The sequence below is a fragment of the Cavia porcellus genome, unplaced genomic scaffold, assembly GCF_034190915.1.
Source record: "Cavia porcellus strain 051 isolate PalLab524CR breed Dunkin Hartley unplaced genomic scaffold, mCavPor4.1 scaffold_34, whole genome shotgun sequence".
Classification (NCBI taxonomy): Eukaryota; Metazoa; Chordata; class Mammalia; order Rodentia; family Caviidae; genus Cavia; species Cavia porcellus.
Window position 1 is genome coordinate 1,826,223 of NW_026947517.1, and position 23,881 is coordinate 1,850,103.

Genomic DNA, 23,881 nt, shown 5'->3' on the forward strand with positions numbered 1-23,881 from the left:
ATTGGCTGAGCAAGGAATGGCAAATATGCCTGCAATGCCTGTACTCAAGTGGCTGAGGCAGCAGGGTTCCTGGGAGTTCCAGACAAGCCTGCAACATATTCTGAGTTCAGCTCAGGATACAATGACACAGGGAGACCCTGACTATAAAAAGAAAATGAAAAAATAGGGAAGAAAATGAAAGGAAAGGAAAGGTAAAGAAAGGAAAGAAGAAATAAAATTCCTAGTGATTTTGTCACTTGGTGTGCATCTGGGCAAGCTGTTTTAGTCTGTGGTCCTTTTCTTCCAATGTAAAACCCTTTTGACTACTGTTACTTTATAATACCTGGAAACTAGTATTTTGATGCCTCTACTTTTAATGTTCTTTCTATGGCTATAGGATGACTCTTTGTACTTCCTTGTTAATTTTCAAATTTTTTTTTTATGTTTCTAGGAAAATGGCACTGATACTTTGACAGGAATGTCACTGAAACACCTGGTTGCTCTGAGTAGCATGTACATTATAAAATGAATTCTTCCCATCCCTCATCACAGTATGGCTTTTCTTCTGTTAGTGCTCTTCTACTTATTGCATTCTAAGAAGATGTGAGTTTGCTTCCATCTAACCTAATCATTAGTTTGATTATTTGTGAAATGAATTGTGTTCTTTGTATTTGAGGCTACAATTTGTTTGTAGTACGTAGTAATGAATTGATTAGGGCATGTTGCTCATGTATCCTGCAATTTAAGTGATTGTGAATTTGTTCTATAAGGTTGTGAATGGAGTTTAAATTTCTTATATACAATGCTTCACCCTCAGGAGAACTGCAACAACAATTAATTATTCCTTTGTGGTTTGGAAGGCTTTGCTTTCTCTTTCTGGATTAAATTCTATGGCCAGGACTTCGAGTACTGTATGTTGAAAAGAGTTGTAAGCCTTGTCTCCTTCCTGACCCTAGAAGCTAAGCTTGCAGCTTGTCAGCCTCTGAGCACCATGTCAAGGATGGAGATTGCCATGCTGTGCTGAGGTCCATTCCTCCTACTTATAGTCTATGAATGATTTTTATCATGAAAAAATGGCTTACTTTTGAGGTTCTCAAAGCTATTTTTCCAAATCTCTTCAGGGGTTAGCTGTGCTTTATGCTGTGAATGTGGTAAGTGACACTTAATAGTTTGTGTGAGAGGGAACATTTTTACACCACTGAGATTCAGCCCAGTGTTGATCGTGTTGGTTAATTTTGAACATGCTGGTGAGTTAATGTGGCAAACATTTAGCTGAATACTTTTGTGTATGCTCATTAGGAATATTAGCCACCAGAGTGTTTTCATTTATTTTATTTTTAACACATTATTGTCTGGCTTCATTCTCAGGATGACTTGTCACTTAAAAGAAGTTGGTGGTGGTTTTTCCTTCAACGTGATGAAAGAATTGAAAAATGAGCAGTATTTATTCTTTATTATATATTGGATAAAATTCACCACTGCACTTATTGTACCCACTCTTTGTTGTTGTTATTAAGCATCTGTGATGTTTACCCATTGCCTGTGTTCCTTATTGCTCTGTTCATCAGACTATTTCATTCTGATGCATGTGGTTCTGGGACATCAATGCTCACCACATATCCATTAAGGGTCACATGTCATTTTACTTACGGATGCTAATGTTTACTTTTGTATCTTCAAACTATCTCCATAATATATAATTTTGTGAGTAACTCCTTTCAGTTACTCAGTGTTTAATGCACACTCTTGCAGGGTTTGGTTACCGCTGGAGGAAACTGGGGCTTGTGAGGGCCTGGCTCTTATTTAAGGCTTTGTACCCTGACCTGCCTGCAGTGCCTCCATCTCCTGGCCTGCACCCTGTAAACACCTGTCATGTTCCATAGCTATGGTGAGTCCACATGTGGCAGTTCAGATCTGCACCTGGGTGGAAACATTCAGTCAATTTGAGCTCTGTAACAGACTGACCTTCTCATACAGAGCTCCCCTGAGTGAGACAGGGGGCCTCAGGCATGTAGGGAGGAGCTCTGGAACCATTCCAGCTCTCTCCTGTCCAGTGTGAAGTTTGTGACGCTTTCCTTAGAACTCACTGATGGATGAGGCAGCCTGGACTGGACCTTTTTTAGCCATGGTTCCTGCTAGGTGCCATGGTGTCCTGCTCCTCTGCTGAACCATTTCTCTGACTTCAGATCTCCACATAGATCTGAGCAGACTCAGTCTTCCTCTACCACGCTCTAACTCTATGCTGAGGATTCAGGTGAAATATCTGCGACCCTCAAATTCATCTTACATACATTTAACCTGGAAATTCAACTTCTAAGGGTCATTATAAAAAATGAGATTGATAGACACCATATTCTCTTCTTAATCAGTTAAGGTGTGGACAGTTAGAAACCATGAATGTTCAACAGCACAGCTGCTGAGTTAATTATAAATGACAGCCACTGAAAATGCTGAAAGAAGGCCATGTCCCTGATCTTTCCTGAGATGGAAGAGAGCTTGTGTCCTGGCCTCTCTCCACCCAGCAGTGAAAAGACACAGGCCTGCACAGCAGGTGAGGACAGGAGAGAGGAGCTGGTCAATGGAAGACCTCTCATCCTGGGAGGGATGCCTTTGGGATTTTTCCATTGCATTATTTATAGTGCTCCACTCAATATTACTTCTCTCCTGTTCAATTCACTGAAGAATAAATAGTTGGTATTTTCTTGAATAGGTGAGTGGAAAGGGATGACCTAATTTTCTTTTATCTGTAATGTAGGATAAGCATATAGAAGAACACACAAGCATCACTTTATAGATATATAAAATGAGTCTTTTTATTCAGAAAGGCAACACATCATTCATGACTAACTTTTAAACCCCCAACACATGAAGCCATGAGGATCCTGCTGTGGTGGGTGTCCTGCCCTCCCTACCTGAGAAGTCACTGTGCTCATCTGTGTCTGGTAGAGGACACCCAGAATCTTCTTCAGAGTCTCTTTTTCCAGCAAGGAGGACTTGAATCTTCCTGTGCTCAGGCCAAGCAGGGAGTGTGCAGCATGCAGAGGAGCCCAGCACCTCCTGCCTTACACCCATTTCCACCACTGCATCCATGCTGCAGCCCTGCAGGCCCAATAAGGCAGAGCCACGAGGGTGCAGCAAAGACTCTGCCACCTCAGCCCCAGGGGCCTCAACTCCTGGGTCCTGGCCTCAGCCTCCACCAGGCTCCAGGCTCTCCTATGGATTAGACATTCATAGTGGGCGAGTCATACCATCAGTGTCTTGGGGCTAAGTCCATTTTACACAGTGACACTTCCATTCCACAAATTTTGATCCTTTCCTTTGTAAATGAGGCTGAGGCATATCAGACAAAACCCCACACATTAGCATTACTTTTTGTTTTTCTTTCTTTCCTCTTCTTCTTCTTCTTCTTCTTCTTCTTCTTCTTCTTCTTCTTCTTCTTCTTCTTCTTCTTCTTCTTCTTCTTCTTCTTCTTCTTCTTCTTCTTCTTCTTCTTCTTCTTCTTCTTCTTCTTCTTCTTCTTCTTCTTCTTCTTCTTCTTCTTCTCTTCATCTTTGTCTTTGTCCTTGTCTTGGACTTCTTTCTCTTTGACTTCTTTGTCTTCTTCTTGGTTTCTTTGTTGCTTTAAGCATATATTTAGAGGCGCATTTTGCCAAAAACCTTTCTTTGTCTTTTCACTTTGCAGTTAACTGAAGTTTTTACAGATCTCTACTGCAATTCTAACCCTATGGGTTTGAATGCACAGAAACAATTCTCTGGCTTGGTAGAATGAGGGAAGTAAAGCAGAAACTGAACTTTGGGAAGTTTCTGTGCATTTTAGCATATCATACAACAACCCCTGACTCATAGCTTTTTACCTCAAAAATATGGACTTCAGCAGCAAGTGAGTCTGCTACAGGCAAAATGAGTTTCCTGTAGGTATTTCAAACAATCTCATTTCCCCTCAGCTTGTGAAGCACATGGTATAGGTTTCTTATGGCCAAACTTGAAAAATTATTTCCAGTACATGAAAGGCTGCCACTGGTCCTGAAATCATGACAGAACTTTCCTGTAAACATATAGTCTGATCCACACCCTGGCCGAGAGAAGCTAATAGAGTCAAAGATGGCTGGCACAGATAGAAACACCTCAAAATTGTCAACTACCAGCTGCAACAAGCAAAAACCGCATTGCTGAGCTTTCACTGTTGGGTGATGGAATTGTGTGGTGGGTTTTCCACTAGGTTTTCTGAGGCAGCTCAGTAAATCTAGGTTGCTGCCTGGATCCCACTTCCTGCAGTGCAATAAAAACAAAAGTCATGAACATGCATCATTTATTTGAAAATTTCTATTGCAGTTATGAAACCTGTATGCATGAGAGTCCACATCTCTGCCATAGCAGACCCACCCACGTGCAGTACCACCATATCTTGTAAAGGGTCAGTTTATTTATACAAAATGCAGAGTGATGTTCTCAGCCTTGATTTTCCAGATGGGTGCATTTCTTGAAGGGAATTCTTGAAGGGAAGTCATCATTCATTCTTGAAGGGAAGCTAAATGATTTAGTTTGAGTAAACTTCAAGTATGTTGCTATGCTTCTGTGTGATGTCCTTGCTGCCAGACATGAGGAAAGCAATGAGTGGGATCTGCTGAAGGTTTAGCTCCAGAGGGACACACTTTGCACAGCTGTGTCAGGCAGGGCTCTCCATCACATGACTGGCCAACCTGGTATCCAAATACCCTTGCCCAGTGCTGTCTCTGGCTTTGGGAGGTGCTGGATTGCAGTGGAGATGCCCAGTGTACTGGCTGGCCCTGGGGAAACCTTGTCATGCCATGAGTTTGTCATCCTTATCCCTGCACTTCTGTGGCCCTGGGGCCAGGGCAAGGTTCCCCCCAGCTGCAGTGAACAGCATCGTCCAGACAGCTCTCCTTGTGCGTACTCTATGTGGAGGCTAGCAAGGGTCCCAGCTCATTCCTGCTTCAAAGAGTATTGTGAATCAAACTCTTGAAAATTTGTGCAGCATTCTGTGTGGGAGAAAACTCCATTCTTAGTCCTAGGAGTTCTGGGGAAGGCTGTTTACAGCTCTGATTGGGGCTGTGAGATATGGCTGTGCTCTGCCCTTCCCATTGTTGTTCAGCACCTGCCTTAAAATGTGTCAGTGGATGGGGGAACAGCACATTTCAGGGATGTGTGCCTGGATGAAACCAGTTTAGGAGGCTCAGTGTTTTGTGTGCTTGTTGGCCATGTCTGGTAATTCCCTTTGAGTTAGAAGAATTTGCCATTTCCCTCACAAAATGGACTCATGAAACCCCTTTCACACTTGTAATAAAAACCATCTATCTGACTATTGGTTGTAAATAAAGGTTTCCTGTTTTGGTTTTTGCATTATTGTTGTTTTTCAAATGCAGTAGCTACCTTTGTGTGACTGAAATCATGGAAAACATTTTCAGAAATGAAAAGATGAGTACATACACAATGGTGTCTACATTTTGCCTGCAGACTTTTTTTTCCTCTAGTATTTTCTCTTCTTTCAAAGAGCAGTAGCAGCCAGTCTCCTCCAGGAATGTTTGGCTAAGCAGAATCTGATGCACTGATATGAAAGACCCAGGGTATTCCCTGGTAAGTGGCGGTAGTGTGGCCCCCTGCAGCCCTCCCAGGGGGAGAACTAGCAGTGTCTCCTGGGATCCAAGCCATGTTGGAACTGAGGACTCTGGGAAGCCAAGCCAGCACCTCCCCTCCGTGGTAAGCGGCGGTAGTGTGGCCCACTGCAGCCCTTCCAGGGGGAGACCTAGCAATGTCTCCTGAGATCCATGCCATGTTGGAACTTAGGACTTTGGAAAGCCAAACCAGCACCTCCCCTCCCTGGTAAGTGGAGGTAGTGTGGCCCACTGCAGCCCTTCCAGGGGGAAAACTTGCAGTGTCTCCTGAAATCCACACCATGTTGGAACTGAGGACGCTGTGAAAACAAATGACCATTCTACCTCCCTGCTTAGCAATAGTGAACCTACTGCTACATGGCCTTGAGTCAAATATCCCACTTCCCCTATCCTCCTTCCCCTCCTCCTAACCGCACATTAGCAAGTGGGACCCAGACATCTGAGCATCTCCTGTGAGGTTGACAATAGCAAATAAGGGGGACTTCTTTCTACCATTTCTTTGAGGGCAAATATTTTTATTACTCTTTTGCTCTTTTCTGATTAATGGTACAGCTCTATTTAATATTCTGTTTTGATAAGTTCTATAGTGTTCTATATTTCATCTCATTTTGATATACAGGATTGAAAGAACAACTATTATAAAGATAACAAAATATACTGTGATACCTATTACTATTATCCCGGTAACCTGCTGTGAAGTTCTGTAAGAATTTCACTGTACAATCTTAGTTGGCTTTATTCTGACTTGTTCTGTTGTATACTTTCAAAAGAAAAAAAAATAAAGACCCACCATAGTAAATCACAGTGAGAGAATGGTCAGCACTGGGTGGGGACTAGCAGGAGAGAACAGGGGTATGGATGGGTCCAACACTGAGCCGAAAGCTGGCACTCGACAGATGTGAAGATTGTACCAATTGACAATGTGCTTACGTGTGACTCAACTGAACATGTGGAAACTAATGAAATCTCAATTTAAAATTACCTTAGAATTTAATGTTTCAAAGAACTGCAGACCTAGAAAGGAAAGGAAAGGAAAACTGAGAGAAATAGAAGAGGTAAAGGGAAGGGGAAGCGAAGGGCAGGTGCTTTGCAGGACTTGAGCCCTAAGTGGAGCTCCGAACACCTGCCATGGAGCCAGCGACAGACCTACCTTGGAATTCCACCAGACCAAATATCTGCCCTTAGTTTTCAGGTTGATCCTGGAGCTGGTGAGGTCATTGGAAGTGGAGCTGGCACAAGATCTGTAAGTTGACTTTGAGCTCAGTCCGGTACCCTGCCTTAGAAAAATCCCCAACTGTCCTTGCTCCTTACAGGCCTGAAAACCTCCCAGGGCCTGTCAGGGACAGCTCTGTGCACAAATGCACCGCAGAAAATCTTCCCATTCTGTCTCACCCCACTCACTTCTGCATGCCTCTGTGTTGCAGGAAGCCCCAATTCTGAGAGTCTTTCCCCCTCTAAAGTGCCCCGTGTCTTCCTCAGAAACCAACAGACCCCAGCCAATTCCTTCTCACTGTAGTTCTCATTTTCAGTGTGCTAGGCTTGGCCCAACTCAATCAAGTTAGATTGGGTTGATTGTACCACCTTGCTTAGCAGCACCTGCCCGGAGCCAAGAAGAGAAACTCTGGTTCTGAGGAGGACAGGTGTAAGCAGCACTACAGGTCTGGCCTCCTTCCCAAAAGGCCCTCCCAGGGTATCCTGTGTGCTAACCATAAACAGCCCTCACTTGCGGTCAGAGGTCCCTGGACAATGCTATTACCATCTGTCCTCCACTCTGCAAGAAGCCTGAAATGCAACTTCCTTTTCCACCCTTGTGGCCCGTTGCCTCTGTGAGAAAGCAAGTGGAGTCTGCAGTGTTACTCTAATCATGGGTGCTCCACAGGGTGCTGCTCTGTAACTATCTGAGAAGTGAGTGGACAGTGGGAGTGCATCCTGCCTGCCTTTCCTCCACATTCAGTTCATATACTGATGCATCCCCCCATTCTGTGTGCCTTTGTGAGTCTCCCTTTCCCCTATTTTATGTCCATATGTACAGAGGCCAAGAAGTTAGGCACATTCACCATAATATGGGTGGTACATGGTCTGCTCTCCAGGGTGACTGTATGGCCTTCATAACATGGAAGCACAAGAGACCAGTGTTTGTATCTGCTCTGGTCATTTCATCATGTTCAATGCCTGGTACACTGATGATTTAAGGCACCCACCAGCTCCCTCCATTATGTCTGTGTGGAACTGGGTCATCTGGCATCCCCCAGAGATTCTTGCTCTGGATACCATGAAAGCACATGGAATGACTGCCCAGTGTCCTTCAGAGTGAAGACAGCAGCTCCACCCAAGTGATGGATCCTTGGCAGGAGGCAAAGCTTCCCCACGGGAAAGGCAAAATTGCAATGAAGCAAGGGTCCCCGGTCTGAGAAGACCTAGTTTTATACCCAAATCCTCCTTCCAACTTCCCTTGTCAACTTAGAAAAGACACCATACCTCTCAGGTCCTTTCCAGTGTATCCCCCTGAACTGTGGAAGTCATTTTGGCATCTGCTTCCCCGGGACATCATCAGAGGTGAGAGATGACTAAAGCTTGTGAGCTGGTGTCATGTGTACACAGTGTACAGAATTAGAGGTGAAATCCATGAAGGGTTGGGAGGGAGGTGAACACATTGCAAACAGGCCTAGATCTTGCTGTATGGTGGTGTAAATGACACTCACCTCCTGGACAGGTTTACCTGGTGGCATCATGAGGGGGCAAAAGTTCGTCAGATCAGCCATCATTATGTTCCCTAAGCATCTCAATTTCTTCTATGTATTAGTGCTGTGGCCTCAGACCTCACACAGGCTAAGCAAGCACTATGGATGCAGATGCACTCCCAAATCTACCAGCACTGTGCCTACATTCACACCTGTGTGAGTCACTACACCCATGGCAAGCATGCTCAACTGCTGACAGCTCACCTTCTGATGGCCACATGAATAGCTCATTCCTTGAGCATGGGTCACAGGTAGTGAATTTTGTCCTGGTTTGTATTAGCCAGGCTGAAATTGAGCCCAGGTCCTCACACATGGTAGGCAAGTGCTCTACCTGAGCTCTCTCCCCAATTCCTTACTTGTTCTTAATAACAGAACATGGCAGACGTGATGGGATGTGACTATCAAGGTTCACACATAGAAAGACTGACTAATCTCCTGCTCTCTCCCTCCTCTGTTCTTCCTTCCTTCCTCTCTGTTTTGTTCTGTTTTCCTCTCTATATCTCTGACTGTCTCTGCATCTTCCCTGAGGACAGGCTCACTCTTTGCAGAGAAAAAGGGTAACAGACAGAGCAGACATCAGACCTCCATCCTAACTGTGTTCCTGCCTGTTAGTGAGAGACCCTGAGAACAGATGCTGCCAGAGTTGTGCTTCCACTGAGCCTGCAGCCTTGTCAGGAGAAACTATGGTGGGTCCCCCAGCAGCACCTCCTGAATTCCTAACCCACAGAACCTGAGAGAACTGAAGTTTACCTGTTGTACCTAAGTTTGCAGGCATGCAATCATCAGTGGTCACGGATGAGCTATAGCAGATGTGAGGTTCTGCCCCCACCCCTGTCCCACGCCCACTCCTCCCCTCCCTTATTCTCCCCAGGCCCCCTGTTCTCGCTTCTCATCTTTCTTGACTAAAAAAAATTGACTTTGAATCTCTAAATGGTTGGTCCTCTGTCTTCTGCCACACAGACTCAACTCTGTACAGCATTAGGGCCTGCATGTCTCAGGTTCAGACATCAGCTCCATCTCAGTGAGGCTGTTCAGATGCCCCCATGTAGTGACCTTGACCTCTGTGTGCCCTTGCTTTATTGGGATATAGCGCTGGGTCTTCTCTTCCACTACATTCTGCAGTGGTTTGTCCCTCTCCTCCAGGCTTCCAGCTTCTGGGTGGCCAGTGACATATTGTCCTTATTTTTATTGGTGCCAGCCAAGTTCAGCCCAGGAATAAGGTGAGAATTTGAGGCATGTAGCTTGAATAAATCAGATCACTTTTCCTCTGAGCATCCCAGTGTGTGCCCATGGCATCACTGTGTGTTCGTGTGTGTGTGTGTCTGTGTGTGTGTGTGTGCGTGCGTGTGTGTGTGTGTGTGTGTGTGTGTCTGTGTGTGTGTGTGCGTGCGCGCGCGCGTGTGTGTGTGTGTGTGTGAGTGCGTGTGTGTGTGTGTGTGTGTGTGTGTCTGTGTGTGTATGTGTGTGCATGCTTGGGATGCTGCTTGAAATCAGTCCCACATGTTTAGGCTCAGGTCCCAGGAGCTTGGGGGCTGCTTTTCTAATGCCTTTGGGATTGGGATGGGTCCTGTGCTAGGAGGTCTTTCTCCTTTGGATTTCTCCCCCATCCTTTTCACTCTGCCCATGTCCTGTGACTTGGGACTGGCATTGTCCCTCTCTGGGCACTGGTTCTAAAATGTCCATTGGGAGTGGAATAACATGCATAGTCCTTTACTGTGGAGATTCTAGCATGCTTGGGGGTGAGGCACTAGAGGGTCACATGGGGTTCTCTTCACCTGGGCACTGTCCCCATCCACACCTGCCTGTAATTTGATACCATCTCTAATAAGGCCTTTATCTTCAGGTTACCTCACTTTGCCATTGTCACATGCAGTTCATCGAGCAGGGCAAGGCCTGGACTTAGAACTCACCACTCACTGTCCCCGAAACCTTGCCCCAAACCTGTGACTCTTTATAGACTCCCTTGGTTCAAAGACCATGGGAAAACTTTCTATCATCCATAGAATTCAGGAGCTACACCTTAGTTCACCCTGGGGCACCCACATGCTCAGCGATTTCTTTGTGGGAAACCCAGGGGCTGCTGAATCAGTGACCTAATCTCTCCTGCTGCCCAGCCCCCAGTGGCAGCACAGTGCAGCCAGGCCTTGGGGGAATAACTTCAGCCTGGAGCATTTATAGCATGGAGCAAACAATCGGCTGGCCTCTGTGAAGGCTGCAGGGGTTTACACCATGACCCAGCAGATCTGTGATTGAAGACTTCATCCCAGCTCCTGAGGAGTCATGGAGAGCTCTTGGGTCCCCCCATCTACCCCAGCTTGGCAAGGAGCCTGGTGGATTCGAGTTCTGGGCTGGTTTTTACTACCTGGGACCTGATGCCACTGCTGTTTCCCAGTGCTCATTTCTCCCACGTGTTTGCCTCCTTGACCATTATATTTCTTTTCTTATGTACACAAGGCCTCATTATTCTTTTTTTTTTTTTTTTTTTTTTTTTTGGTCTTTTTCGATATATGGATACCAGGAATCGAACTCACGACTACCTGGTTGCAAGGCAGGCACTTATGCCACTGAGCTAAATCCCCAGCCCCTCATTATTCTTAATTGGGCTTTGTTCATGTGTCTTGTTCTTTGACCAAACTACTGGGTAAGAAGTGAAACTTATAGTTGGTGATACATTGAGCCAGACTTTATGCAAATTGACTCTGTCCAGAGAAGAGGACATAGGCAGCCATATTCATGACATTGCACGGAGATAAACCACAGGGGAATTCAATGGACACACTGCCTGTGACACTGCACTTTCTATACTGAGTTATAGACTTTCCTTGGAACCACACAGTGCCTCACATTTTAATGGTTGTATTACAACTGCAATACTTTACTTTTGTGATTTTCTTTCCTGTTAAGCACTCATAAATTAAAATTAATAATTTATCATGGAAAATATCTAAAGTATAAACATGAGTGTGACACTCCCATGGTGCTGCTCTTGTAACAAAAGAAAGTGTGTTAATCCCCTCCATATGAAGTAGACATGAAATGACCTACATATAATTAAACATGGAGCAGTTTTGATGTGTATATGTCTATAAAGCCAGGAACATAATTAAGAAAATAAAGAATCCTAAGAATTACAAAAAATTCCTGAATTCTTTTTCTATGCCCTGCCAAGAGTCCATGAATATGTGAATGAGAAATTGATGCAATCTGTCTGGATTTTCCCTTCTCAGACAAGGCGAGATTAAACAGTTACTTACATCAGGGTAAGGCAGAGGAGAAACATAACTGCAGTGATGTGGAAAAGGTAGGAAAGGTAAATTACAAGGACATAGGATGAGTGGTGGCCAGGATCTAGTAGGAAGGAAAGTAAAAGAAAATATATTTGTGTAGTGAGTTGATGAAAATGTTCTGGAAGAGGACACTGGTGAAGTTTTCACAATATGGAGAATGCACTAAATCGTACCAAACTCGTCAATTGAAACAAGAATAAAGTCTTAAATTTCATTTACAATGATGCTATCACTGGCATCCCAGAATAGAATAATAATAAATAGAATAATATGTAAATCTGAAAGAGAGGGGAATGGCACGTGTGGGTCAAGAGCTGCCTGCAGGTAGAGGTCAAGAGATGACTCCTGATGGGGAGCCACCAAGAGATCCAGCTCTACAGCTGGTGGAGAAAGGAAAACATGTGCCTGCTCTTGCTGTGAGGACAGAGCTGGTGAGGGAGCTGCAGGTGGACCTGGCACGAGCTCTGCGGGTGCAAATTCAGCATGAACTGGAATTGCCTCTGCAGTTGCAGGAGAAGAAAACATCACTGACTTTCCAGGGACTTCTCAGGGCCAAACCTTCCCACTGCCTCTCAGAGGCAGCTGTATGCATGAACACAGCCCATTAAAGCCTCGCAGACTGCATCCCCACACGGACTGCTGAGGGGACCATGTTCCTGTGTCTCCCATCATCTGGGCACATTGCTGAGTTCCTTAGAACATTCCATCCTCTCAAGGCCACAAGCATATCCCAGGGATCCTTACACTGTGACTTAGGTGCCAGGGACTTAGGAGGCCCCAGCTGGTCCATGAGAAGTTTGGCCTGGGGATCCACCTTGGAGTTCAGCTCCAGTGAGGAGTCAAGGACAGGAGATGCAGACCTGGAGCAAACAGGGAGGTAGCAAAGTGAGAGGTCTGCCCTCTCTTCTAACACTGCCTACACTGGTTACCTTCAGGAGGGGCACATGGGTCTCTAGCCCAGCAAATTCAGTGTCCACTGAACTTGATACCTGTGGGCCACAGACACTTTGCCATCCCTAAGAATTCCTGCCCTGAGCATACCCTGAAACCCCTAGAGTGACTCTCCAATCTCCTTTCCAAAGAACAGAACAGTTTTCCCCATGTGTGTGTCAGTGAGGGGGGTGGAAGGTCATCCCGGGGAATCAGGACAGCCTCTGTAGCAGGTCTTCATGGGGCCTAGGCCACAGCTAATCCCTTGCCATGGAATCCCCATTTTAATATCAGTGACCCTGCACTCTGGAGCCACTCAGCACCCCAGAGTTCAGTGTTGTCAACTGAGACTGATGTGCTTGCACATGGCCAGGACTTGAATACACATGCAGTCCAAACCCACGGGGCTGCTCAGATGAGAACTTACCTTCCCTGTATCTGAACTAGTCCTGGACTCAGTGTCTCTGAATGGCTGGTGGTTGAGCCTAGGAATATGTGTTCTGGGCTTCCTCTTGTCTCTGGGTGCCTCTGGGCGCCTCTGTGTGCCAATGAATCCTGGCCTGAGCTGCTGACAGCTGGGTATTTCCAGTTGAGCTTCCTGAAGCATCTGGACCAAGTGAACCATGCTCTCCGTATGTCCCACATGGTTCTCTGACACGGAGTCCTGATGCTGGGGCCACTAGCCCTGGGAAAGCAGTGTAGCATGTTCCTTGTCCACTCTCTCTAGCCAGCCATCCATGAAGGCCAACTATGACCAGACCACAGTGCCTGGTGACAAGAGCCTTCAGAGTTCTGTTTGGACTTGTAACCAAGGAAGTGAGGTCATGTGCTGGGGTCCACAGTTGAGGCTCCCCCTGATGGCTCCCCCTCTGATGGCTCCTTTGTTTTCATTGTGAGCTGTGTCCTTGTCAGAAACAGCAAGTTAGAAAACTAGCAAAATGTGTGTGTGTTTAGATTTTCCATGCAAAAGATCCTTTCCCTTGAGGATGAGGTACACAGTTTCTTCATTTAGAGATTCCTCAAATTTTATTTTGACTGTGTTTTCTGGACTTATGTTAGGTTCATTTCATTATTACTAAGGAGCATGGAGATGTTCCCAGAATGCCCATAATAATTTTCCTTGAAGGATATGAAATGTTTCATGTTATAACACCCATGTGTCCAGGAAAGGAGGATTCATAGCAAGTTTTACTCTCACATGCCTATGAATGATCATTTCATCCTTAGATGTTTACCTCAGCCACACACTGTAGTGCTCCATATACTGACCTCCTTTGAGGAGGGGCAGCAGGTGGTGAGGGCAAGGGGAGGCTTTGCAAGATCGTGAACATCATCACCCCATGATGATGAAGGACACCTAGGCATCCCTCCTGGGGAATTTGTCTCCTAGTCACTGTTTTCACTTCCTGTTCTCCCATCCCAAACAGATCATGGGATTTGTGTCCCTGCTGGGTAGTTTGCCTTTCCTAGAGGTGATGGCGCTGAGCCTGTTCAGTCTCGATGCTCTTAGTTGGTCTCCTTCAAGCAGCATCTCTGTGCTGGGCTCTCCATGTACTGCAGCTTATTGGTGGCAGAGCCACCACATACTGTCATGGGGCTGAACCCACAAACTGCAACTTGTTCATGTATCTGTCACCTATCTACTGATCCCATTTGTTTTGTTTCTGGGTTGGCCCTGGAAAGCCAGCTGCCACAGCCATTATTATACATGGTCTTGAGTGGACATACACTTTTATTTCAAAGAAAAAGTACTTAGATGTGAAATTGCCAGATTATATGTCTTGAGTGTGATTAGCTTACAAACTGTTAAGGTACACTTGGAAGCATTTTTAAAAATCAGAGTTAGGTGGTTGTTATCTTATTGGTACTGAGGATTGAACTTATGACCTCAGGTTTGCCAAGGGGGCACTTATACTGCTGAACTAAACCTCCCACCTTGTTTTCTTATTTTGTTTTGTTGTGTTTTTTGTGCTATAATATGTTATGTTATGTTATGTTATGTTATGTTATGTTATGTTATGTTTAGTGTTGGTGAGGATTTTGAGTCTCCTTCAGTGCATTTTCAGTGCTTTCTGATTTCATTTTGTATAACTCACCTGATAAACTATGACATATCACAAAATCCTGGGTAATTTAAATTTGGAAAAAATTAAAAAAATAAGTGAGAGCCAGGTTTGGTAGTAACCATCTCTAATGCCAGAAGTTGCAAGGCTGAGGCAGCAAGATTGCTGTGAGTTGAGGTCAGCCTGGGCTACAATGTGAGTTCAATGAAAGCCTAAACTTCATAGCAAAATCCTGTCTCAAAAATAAATAAACATATCAAAATAAAAGATACATTAAAAAGGTTTAAAAAGACACAAAAATCATCTATAAATCAACAAATCAAATCTTGATAAATTTTTCTTACATACGTACTTTAGTCAGCACACTGAGCATTAGGTTTACCATCAGGTAGACATTGATCTACGGCCCAGAAGTTGAAGTGTTTCAATTTTTTTGACCTTTTAACTGAAATGAATGTAGATATGCTACTGAATTTACACTCAGGATTTGGAGAGCATAATATAAAGAGAATTTGATGTTTCTGTTTATTTTTGTACTAACTTTATATATGGAAGTAGGATTTGAGCAAAGAATTACTGTTTTTTGGAAACACTTTCTTGTCTTATTTTAATGTAACTCAAGTACATATTAATAAGGTCCACATAAAAGATGCTATTGTTTTTTTTTTTTTTTTTTTTTTTTGGTCCTTTTCATTTTTATCGGTACCAGGGATCAAACTCACGACTGCCTGCTTGCAAGGCAGGCGCTTATGCCGCTGAGCTAAATCTCCAGCACTAAAAGATGCTATTGTTAAGTCTGTAAAAGGATAAAATACAGAAGAATAATGAGAGAATAACATTGACTACTGTATTGTGCACAATGATTTCTTAATGATCTATATTTTCATACATTTGTAAAATTTGTTAATCTTTTTACAAATTTTAAGGCGTGATCTCACCAAGTTAGTGAGTTTCCCAGGTCAGGCTTAAATGTTTCCTTTTTCAGTCTCCCTCCCACACCCAGAGTGCTGGAATACAGATGTACATTATCTTGAGTTGGTAAACAGCAGTAATTTTTTTGCACTCATAGAATGAAATATTTGGCTTTGATCTTTAGACACTTTGCAGAAAGAGTCGATCTAGTTAAGCTATATACCAACTTCCTAACTGGCCGTTTTTTTCAGAGTAGGATTGAAAATCCCATTAACACTGTTTGTAGATTCTCTGTTTTGTAACTGCGGTTACCATGTGCTTCAGAATATCAGTGCAAATGCCTTCTGCACTGGGACTGAGGCTTGGTGTCCTTGAAGCACATTCTGGGTTTTTTTTTTTATCCCTCATGGATTTTGATGATTGTTTGAAGTCAAACCACATGAAAAGTGTGAAAGCTAATGCCACTTGGGGCACACTACACTCCAGAAGGCCAGTACAGTGTAAAATATTATTTTTTCTACCACTGGACTTTCCAGGTTTTTTTGTTTTGCATTCAGTTTCTATGGATTGAATACAGAGATTTGCACTTAGCTCCATGGCCTTCCACATTTAAAATTCTTTTTATTTTCATCCGTGTTCTGGTTAAGTGGCTGCATTGCGGAGGCTGTCCTTAAATTTGTGATGTTGCTGCCTCAGCCTTCCAGACTGCTGGCATTACAAGACACTCCACCAGACCTTGTTTCATCATAGTGCTCTTAAAAACTCATTGGCTGAGCAAGGAATGTTGAAAATGCCTGCAATGCCTGCACTCAGGAGGCCGAGGCAGCAGGATTTCTGGGAGTTCCAGACAAGCCTGCAACACACTCTGAGTTCAGCTTAGGCCAGAGCTACACAGGAAGAACTTGACCAAAACTGAAAAAGAAAAAGAAAGAAAACTAAAGGAAAGGGAAGTGAAGGAAAGCAGAGGGGGAGGGGGAGGCGAGGGAAGGGAAGGAAAAAGTATAAACAGAACAAAATTCCTGGTGACTGTATGAGTTTTTCTCTACTGGGCTGGCCTTTCTAATCTGTGGTGCAGTTCTTGCAGTAAAGGACCCTTTGACTGTTGTCACTTTATTATATACCAGAAAAGTATGTATTTTGTTGCCTCTAACTTTAATGTTTTTTCCATGGCTATAGGATGACACTTTGTCTTTCCCTGTGCATTCTCATTTTGTTTTTTCTATTTGTAGGAAAATGGCACTGATATTTTGACAGGAATGGCTTTTAAACACCTGGTTGCTCTGGGTAGCATGTACATTATAACAACATGAATTCTTTCCATCCACCATCACAGTCTGTCTTTTCTTCTCTTAGTGCCACTTCACTCATTGTTTCAATTTCTACAATTTTCCAAGAACAGGTGAGTTTGGTTTAAATTTTACATAACTATTAATTCTTTTGGATGAATTATGAAATGAATTGTGCTCCTTGTATTTGAGGCTGCAGTTTGTTTGAAGCACATAGATATGAATTGATTATGACATATGGATTTTGTACTTTGAAACTGAAGTTATTTGTCCATTTGTTTTAAAAGTTTTTCAGTGGAGTTTTAAGTTTCTTATATGAAATGTTGTCTCCTCAGGAAACAGAGAGACCTCTTATTCTTCCTTTCTGATTTGGTAAACTTTTGGGTTCTTATTGTTGACTAAATTCTAGGACTAGGACTTGAAGTAGTGTGTTGAAAAGAGTCCAAAGCTTGGTCTTGTTCCTGAACTGAGAAGCAAATCTTACAGCTTGTCAGCCTCTGAGCATGATGTCAGTGCTGGTCTTGTCATGTCTGTACTTTGCTGTGCTGAGATTCATTCCTCCTACACATGGTGTGTGAATGGTTCTTATCATGAAAGGATGGTGAACTTTTCAATTTCTCAAAGTGATTTTTCCAAATCTCTTGAGGGGTTAGCTGTGCCTCATGCTGTGAATGTGGCAAGTGACACTGAATGATTTGTGCAAGTGGAACCATTCTAGCACCACTGAGGGTGAACCCAGTGTTTATTGTGGTGTTTAAATTTTGCATGTGCTTGTGAATTTAGCTGGTGAGCATTTAGTTGAATATTTTTGTGTATGTTCATTAAGAATATTGGTCATTAGAGCATTACCATTTTTTTAGTGAATTATGGTCTGGTTTTGTCATCAGGGTGACTTCGTCATCTAAAAGGAATTGGTGGTGGTTCCCTTCCCTTGAAAGATGTGAAAAATAATTAGTATTTATTCTTTTTCAAAATTTTATTCTGAAGGTAGTAAAATACAACAGAGCAAACAGAACAAAGCAAATCGAGACAATGCAGGGAAATTGTTACCGACCTTCACAGCAGGGTCCATGATAACAGTAATAAATACCATAGTATATCTCATTATCTTCACAATTGGATTCCATTCAACTAGTTATAGTGAAATCAAAACAAACACAGAACATTTTAAAAGCAGTCAAAAGATAATATTGAATAGAGCAAAAAATTTCATCAGAACACAGCAAAAAATTAAAGACATTTGTATTCAAACACAAGATAGAAAGAAATCCCCCATATTTTCTATGTTGCACACAGTCATCTTCCCATGAGATTCTCCGAATTCTGCCTCTCCTTGCTAACCAAGGGTGGGCAAGTGGGATGTACAGTTCGCCATCCATGCACCAGTAGGCTCATGGGAGATGCTGACTGGTTCTCCTCCTCCCTTACACCAGGTGTCCTTGCCAGGAAGGCAGGAAAATTTTTTTCTTGTTCAGATGCCTATGTCCCAACATGGCCAGATCCAGTATTTATTCTTTAGTATACACTTCATAAAAGTCATCAGGGCAATTATTGTATCCTGGCATTTGTTGTTGTTATTAAGCAGTTATGATTGTTGACTCGTTGCCTGTGTTTGATAATGCTAAGTCAAACGGTGTGTATTCTTCTGAGGGTGTGGGTCAGGGACATCATAGGATATCATGTAATGATTAAGGGTCACATCACATTTAACTTAGGGACATAGCACTTTACTTTTGTATTTTCAAACTTCCCCTTCAGTATATATTTTTGTGAGTAATCTGTTAAGATATTTAGTCTTTTAAAGCACATTGTTGCAGGGTGCAGTTACTCCTGGAGGACACTGGGGCAGGGTAGGGCCAGGTGTCTTATTTCAGGCTTTGTACCCTTGCCTGCCTGCAGTGTCTCCACCTCCTGAATGCTTCCTGTAAACCCCTGTCCTCCTCCACAGCTGTGGTGAATCCACATGTGGCAGTTGAGATCTCACCTGGGTGGAAGACATTCAGTCAAGGTAGGCTCTGAAACATGCTGATCTTCTTGTACAGACTTCCCCTGAGTGAGGCATGGGGCCTCAGGACTGCAGGGAGGAGCTCTGGCAACAGAGCCACAACAGCCCTCTCTTATCCAGCATGCAGTGTATGCTGTTGCTGAGAGGCCTACTGATGGATCAGGAGTCCTGGACCTGAGACTTTCTTGCACATGGTACACTACTAGGTGCCATGGTGTCCTCCACATCTGCATGGTCCATCTTTCCCCTACTTCAGATTTCCACAGAGATCTGAGCAGCCCAGGGCTTCCCCTTCCAGGCTCAACACTATGGTGAGTTTTAGTGTGAATTTTATGATCAGGAAATTCAATTTATATACATTTAACCTGGAATTTCCACTTCTATGGCCTCATTATAAAAAATGAGTTTGAGAGACACCCATGATCTCTTTTTATTCAGTTATGAGTGTGGATAGTTAGAAACCATGAATGTACAACAGCAACGCTGCTGAGCTAATTATAAAATTATACTCATAGAAAATGCTGAAAGAAGGCCATGTCCTGGATCCTACCTGAGATGATAGAAGAGCTCATAGCCTGGCCCTCTCTCCACCCAGCAATGAAGAGTACCAGGCCTGAATAGCAGGTGAGGACAGAAGAGAGGAGCTCCTGGAGAGCAGAGCACTGGTCCTGGGGGGAAACCTTTTGGTGTTTTTTCCATTTTCCCATTCCATTGCATTATTTGTAGTGTTCTATTCAATATTCCTTTTATTCAAATCAGTTAATATTTAATTGTGGCTAATTTCTTGAATAGGTATGTGAAAATGGGTGATTTATTTTCATTATATATACTGAAAGTTATGCACAATACAGACACTTCAAATATCATTGCAAATATAAAATAAGGAGGCTTGGTATTCAGCCAGCCAACACATCATTCATGACTAACTTTTAAAAATTCCAACACATAAAGCCATGAGGATCCTGCTGTGGAGGGAGTCCCTGCCCTTCCTAGGATAAAAGCCACCGTGCTGACCTGTGTCTGCTACTGCCAGAGAACAGCAAGAGTTTTTCTTCAGTGTCTATTTTTCCAGCAAGGAAGTCCTGAATCTTCCTGCTTTCAGGCAGCACAGGGAGTGTGCAGCTTGCACAGGATCCTAGCACTGCCTGCCTTACACCCTTTTTCCCCATCTCATTCCGTGCTGCAGCCCTGCAGCCAAGGGAAGGCAGAGCAGCCAGGATGCAGCAAAAACTCTGATTCCTCAGCCCAGGGGGCCTCACTTCCTGGGCCCTGGTCTCAGCCTACACCAGGATTCAGGTGCAATCCTGAATTCATCTGGCTTAGTGGGCAGGGCACCCAATCTGCACCTCTGGGGATAAAGACCATGAAGACCACTGTCTTCTGTGACCCTTACTCTGCAAATTTTGCTCCTATCTTTGAGACTGAGGCAGTGGCAGTGACAATATTGTCATTACATATCTTGTTGTTGTTTTTTTTCTGCCTTCTTTGTTTATTTAAGCATATATTTAGAACTGCGTTTTGCCAAAAAATATTTCCTTGTCTTTTCATTACCCAGTTAACAGAAGTTTTTACAGATTTCTACAGTAGTTCAAACCCTATGTGGTTGAATGCTGAGAATCCACTTTCAAGCTTGGTAGAATGAGGGAAGCAGAGGAGAAACTGAACTTGGGGTCACTGCTGTGCCTTCCAGCATTTTGTACAGCAAATCCCGACTCATGCCTGTTTACCCATAGCATATGGGCTTCAGTACCAACTGAATCTGCCACTGACAAATGAGTTTCCTAAATTTACTTAAAACAATCCCATTTCCCCTCAAATTGCTAAGCACATGGTCTAAGGATTCTTACACCCAAACTTGAAAAATAATTTCCAGTAAACAAGAAACTGCTACCCATGCTGAAATCATGATGGGATTTTATGTAAAGACGTAGTCTAATCCACACCAAAACAATCATGAGCTGAGAGGGGCAGAGATGGCTCGTGCAGATAGAAACACCTTGAAATTGTCAACCAGCAGCAGCATCAAGCAGGGAGCAGAGCTGCTGAACCCTTACATTTGGAGTCGTCTGTTGGGTTTTGCCTTGGGTTCACTGAGGTGGCTCAGTAAATCTAGGTTGCTACAGTGCAGTGCCAAAGGGAAGTCATGTCCATGTAGCATTTATTTGGAGTTATTCTTTTGCAATTGTGAAACCTGCATGCATGAGGTTCCACACTTCTGCCATTGCAGACTCACCCACAGGCATTATTTCCATGACTTGTAAAAGGTCAGTTTATTTACACAACATGCAGAGTGCTGTTCTCAGCCTTGTTTTTCTCAGACTTGTGCATTTTCAATTATTTCTTCAAAGGAAGCTAAACGATTTCCTCTGAGCAAAATTCAATTGTGTTGCCGTGCTTCTGTGTGACGTCCTTGCTGAAAGACCTGAAGAAGGAAGTGAAGTGGACCAGGTGGGGGTTCAGCTCCAGAGGGATACTCTGCTCAGCTGTGTCAGTCAGGGCTGCCCCTCACCTGACTGGCTACTCTGGCATCCAAATGCCCTTGCTCGGTGTTGTCCCTGTTGTCAGGAAGCACTGGTTTGCAGTGTAGACTCCCAATGCAATGGTTAGCCCATGAAAAATCTTGCTGTGCTATGAGTTTTTCACCCCTAGACCTGCACCTCTATGGCCCTGGCCAGAGTTCCCTCCAACAATCATGCACAGCATTCTGCAAACAGCTCTCTTGTGCGTGGTCTACGTGAGTGCTAGGGAGGGTCCGAGTTCCTTTCTGCTTCAAACAGTACTGTGAATCAAACTCTTGAAAATTTGTGTATCATTCTGTGGTTGAGAAACCTCTCTTCTTAGTCCTGTGAGGTTTAAGGACGGCTCCGTATATAGCTGTGCTGGAGCTGTGGGACAGGACTCTCCTCTGTCCCCCATGTTCTCTCCAGTTCTGTTCAGATCCTGCCTTAAAATGAGCCATTGGATGGGACACACCACATCACAGTGACTTGTGCCTGTGTGAATCAACTTTGGGAGGCTGAATGTTTTCTGTACCTGTTGGCCACAGGAGGTGATTTCCTTTTGAATTACAAGACTTCCTCACTTCTCTCACAAAATGGACTGGTGAGACCTCTTTTACTCCACTAATTCAAACCCCGGGAAGGTGAAGCACTTTCATCACCAATCACAGCACTAAACAATGAACCAATCACAGATGCTAGGTTTAGCTGCCTCTGTGACTTCATGAGGCTTTGGTGGGGACACTCAGATACAAACCATAACACCTTCTAAAGTAAATCCTCTGAAGATGCCCATGTTCTGGACTAGAAGATAATTCCTTGCCTTAGTCCAGGGTTTATCGTATTTTATTTTATTAATTTATTTTTTAAGACCCTCTCAGTGTAGTTCAGGTTGACCTTCAATTCACTATGTACATTAGGCTGACCTAGAACTTGTAACAATCCTCCTGCCTCAGCTTCCTAAGTGCAAGGATTACACGCATGTACCATCACACCTAGCTATTGTTTGTTAAGCTGTATTTATTGATTTACTTGAGATTACTCAATTTAGTTACCTTTAATATACTTCAGTATATAAAAATGCTAATAAGTATAATAAAATTCCAGCCCAATGTAAACAACTTAGCAACTTAGCAAGGCCCTGTCTGGGAATAAATTATGATAAAAGGACCAAGGCACTGGATTCAATCTTCAGGACAGCAAAGTTAAATAAATCTATAAATAAACAGACTTCATATAAAATGATGTATAAATAAACAATACTGCTTAGAAATAAATCTATAAAAAACAAAATTGCTTGTCAGTAAATCTATAAGTAAATAAAGCTTTTGTGGATAGCTCAGATGAGAAATGTTTTAAAAGCAATTTTATTTCATTATAATTGACATACAATGAACTAACAGGTTTAAATACAAAATTGGATGAATCTTGACATGGGCCAGGGATATAGCTCAGTGGCAAAGTGCTCCCTGGCAAGCACAGGGTCCTGAATTTGGTTCCTGGTACCAAAAATAAACAAAACTAAAACTAAAAACAAACAAAAAAATCCTCTAGGAATCTTGTTATACATGAGCCCCCTGAGAATCATCACCGAAGTGGTGATGTTTATGTGACCTTCATATTTTCCTTATAACTCCGTATAATTGCTTCCTTCCATCATAAGCAATGTGTCTGCTTTTTGTCTCTGGGAAACACTTTGTATTTTCTAGAGGTGACAGGTCTGTAACCACACAGGATGCAGAAGATTTTTGTTTTTGTTTTGGGGGAGCTGGTGGAGCTTATTGAATCCTCATTACCATGTTAGGTTTCCCAAGTGCTGCTCCTTGTCAGTTTCCCAAGTGCTGAGCCATCACATCCCATTGTGTGGATGAACCACAGATCCTCATGTGTCCTTCAGCTGAGGCCCTTTTTGGTGTTTCCAGTTTTGAGCTCAAACATAAAGTTGCTGTAGTCATTCTTGTGTTTGTATAGCTGTAGCACTGATTTCCAAGGGGAAGATACTCAGTTTGCAGTTGAATATTTCAGATCTTGCTTGTTTAACTCAGAAATTGTTTAAGTGTCTTTGAAGTAGTTGTTCAAAGCAGAGTAAAGATTTCTGGCTCTTCCTGTGACTATTTTTAAACCCTGTTCTTTTTTAACTCTTGTTCATTTATTTTTCAGTCTTTTTCAGTTGATTTCATAAAATTTACCTAAGGAAAGTTTATTTATATTACATAAAATTCAGCATTTTTTGAATTTGGATAGAATTCTATAGGTGGAAAAAACCCAAAATACTGTATATATGCACATATTTAAATGTCCTATAATTTTCACATCACAACACTTCTGCTATGTGACGATTAACTTCATTGTCAACTTGATGGGCTTGAGAGCTGTCCAAGAGATTAGTAAAGTGTACTTCTGGGCTCATCTGTAGGGGTCATGGAGGAATGACAATAGGTACTCCATTTGGTCTCTGGCTCCTTCCTCCCTGGCGCTGTCCCTCTACTCTGCTTCCTGGCCACCATGGACTGCTTAGGGCACTATACAAGAATGTAAATATGAGAT